The sequence below is a fragment of the Triticum aestivum genome, chromosome 3D, assembly GCF_018294505.1.
Source record: "Triticum aestivum cultivar Chinese Spring chromosome 3D, IWGSC CS RefSeq v2.1, whole genome shotgun sequence".
Taxonomy (NCBI): domain Eukaryota; kingdom Viridiplantae; phylum Streptophyta; class Magnoliopsida; order Poales; family Poaceae; genus Triticum; species Triticum aestivum.
Window position 1 is genome coordinate 372,471,671 of NC_057802.1, and position 3,369 is coordinate 372,475,039.

A 3,369-nucleotide genomic window follows, 5' to 3' on the forward strand; every position below is an offset into this window, starting at 1 on the left:
TAGTATCATAAAGTAGTATTATAGATGACCATACTTATTGCCATGCATAATAAAAAGTAGCATAGCATTTAACATGATACGGTATCTACCTATGTTACTATAACCCTCTCTCTCTCTTATTTAATTGTGTGCCACATAAGCATGTTTGCTAGTCCCAAGTGCATGTTACCGGTTATGTTACCCCCACTATGGCCAGCCTTAACCGGAAAGGACGCAGTATGGACTAGTACTAGTATTGCTTTGATGTGTCCCGTCAACTCGCCGAACGAGGAGAGGCTTGCATACTATGCCTCTTCCTCGCCAACGCGCGCGGTTGCTCGCAGGACGAGGAGAGGGTTTTGACTACAGCGCCCTCTCCCCTCCCTCTCCCTCGCCCTTGCCCTCGTGGTGGACGTGTAGCAGTTCAATCGGTGTCAGATTGCCAGAAGCATATTGTACTGTAGTATCATCATTGTTGGACCTTCTGAAGAGGCGAAGAGCCAAGTGCAAGGTTCACATGAGTACAAACTATTGAACCTCCCGAAGAGGCAAAGAGCCAAGCGCAAGGTTTTATAGGAGTTGTCGTCCTAGTAGGAGTATACTACAACTATAGTGAACGATGCTACTATATGATGCCGCCACGTCACCTATATCCAAAGTGGTGCCACCATTTTTTTCTCAAAGAGCGTGTTGGAGCTCGTGCATCAACCACACAAGTTGCACGTACACATAACACATTTACTAGTAATAAATTCTAAAGGACAAATGCCAGTATGCCACACAAGTTCATCTCCAATTCATGTGATAAATTTGTGCACGACTAGTCTACATATATTCACATCACTACCGTTCACAATTTACTATACTCCACTTACACGTTATAGATGGGCTACATGTCCTCCTCCAGGTCCCAGTCCCAGGTGTTCTTCATGGATGGCATGATCCATAGCGGTGGGCAACGGGAATCATTGCCGTAGCTTTGTAGTCCGGTTCCACACGATGGAGACTCATCCAAGCTGAAGCAGCATAAATCAGGGATAGCGTGTCCCAACATGTCGTTCATCCGGTGGTGCGCACTGAAGACACAACCATGCTTCATGAACGGCAGGCCTTCGGTGTCGTTCACGGAAGGTGGCATCCGCTTCACAATGGGGTAGCTGTCCCCAATGAAAAGCGAGTACTCTCCAAGAGTGTACCTCGGCACCCACATAGCATCACGGGGGTCGAACTCGGCGCCGTTCATCTGGTACACGCGGCATCTCAGATCTGGACACATGGTGACGTACATAGTCAGGGTCCAATAATGTTGTGCTCAAATATGAGGGCCAGTAATACTGTGCAACAAATAGTACTACTCCGGTATAGAGGAAGTAAAATAACCGGCTTATTATATATAGCCACTCTTGGCTACATGGATGAGATAGTAAGACATGGAAAAACAAAAATGGTGGCAGCTAGTGGTTCAAGTCTTCAAGGGCCTAGTTAGCTATACGCGCCCTCCAAGGTAAAAAGTACTCCCACTAGTACTAGTAAGTAGTACAACAATGAAAGAGAAGGCGAGAGGGTTAAAAAACTATAATACTAAATGGAATACCTGGCTAGATGGTGACGGTCCGATCGTGGTAGATTGTGTGACCGTGTTGCACATCAGTGGTACCATGGGTAACGACTGCTAAGGTAGTTGATCCCAATATGCCAAAGTCAACTACAAGGTTCCAGGTTAGACCGAATCGTGGATGCAAATGCACATCCAGGATCGGCGATCTTATTTTGATCGGGGGATGACTGGTCCCTGCAAAATAATGGAGTACCGTCAGGGATGCAAATGATGGTTTGTGCATTCCGTTTGTAATCTCCCGTACCATAGGATGGCAACCAGATGAAACAAGTCCCCTGGCTTGTCACCGCGAAGATGCGACCTAGATGGCGCACGACGTCTTCAAACGTGTAGGGGTACAAATCTGTCGCGACCAACATGCGCCAGCCTCTGCCGTTACTGCCTCTTGCATTGATGGCAATCCTTATGTCGGACACCATGATGAGATAGTAATCGTCATAGCCGCGTCGCTTTGTCGGCGGGTCCGCAATTGCTATCTTCTTCAATCTCATGTAGGCATCATCATACATATTCAAGCCCAGCCAGTCCGGAAGGATGATCCCAATGGTGGAGAAGGGGTCTACGGGAACGGCCGCACTGCTGTGTATGTTGTGCAAAATGATGGTGGTATCCGGCCGGAGGTATGCAAGCCAATCTTCGTTGGCACCGACCCAGACCTATATATAAGACGGTGGGCAGTGGAGAAATTACGGGATGGAAATGGAATAACTAAGTACTACATGATCAAACTCCATGTCTGACCTGCTCATCGGACAAAATCTGACTACCTCTAAACGTCGGCAACTCTAGCGGAGTCAACGTGCAACCATGGCCAGGGAGCGGTGGACTATTCGAAGGATTGTCCCATAGAAGAACCTTCTCCTCGAGGACGCATGGAAGACCAACAAGCATGGCCTTTTCTCAAGCCTGTTTAAGCACCGTCTTGAAAAAGTTGGTGCAGGAAGCACCGAGTCTTGTGCCGGTGAGGACATCAGAGTGGCGTGCGATTTCTCCCAGAGGATCGTCGTCAAAGGTCTCCCATCTCCGACGAGGAGGAGAACCGCTTGGCGAATCCATGGGAGCGGCGACGAAGTGCCTTCTCTTCAGGGGGAGGGGAACTGGCGAGGAGGAGATAAGAGCGTAGTAACCGTAGGGCCTCATCCCTTCCGACTGTAGCTCCTCGATAGTTCCTTAGTGAAGGGGTGAGACTTTTATTTACTACGTACTCGTACTATAGCAGTACTAGTAGAGTACTACTTTCTCAACTAGTAGTGCGATGTACTGTACTTCTAGTATAGTGCACCAGTTTTGTACTCTTGAATCTCAGGGCCAAGGAGCTACAGTTGGAAGTGGAGGGTAGTACTGTTCTCTAGAACCATCGCTGTACTATCAATGCAGGGAAAGTACACCTGCGTAGTGGGTACTCTCGGTGCTCTATTCAAGCGCGTAGTTGGCACAAGCTACAGAGTAGTAGAGTACTAGCACTTTACGTACAGAGCCATATTGCACACTTCCCAATGCCGCGTCAGGCTTTTCCGGCTCCTCGGGCTTAATTGAGAGGCGCTAGTTTAAATATACTACTAGCTGATGAGGAAGTTGCAAGCGAGGTGCGGCTAGGGCGAGCACGCGAGCCATGAGATGATGGGAAGGAAAACCTGTTCACGTGGCTAGGCTATCCAGTGCACCCAGATTGTGGTGCGACATGTCTGTTCGACTTCAAAACTCAAACTACCCGTGTACAATATTGGCTCGCAGCAAAGTTACTATAAAAAAAAGGCCGCCGTGCGTTCGGC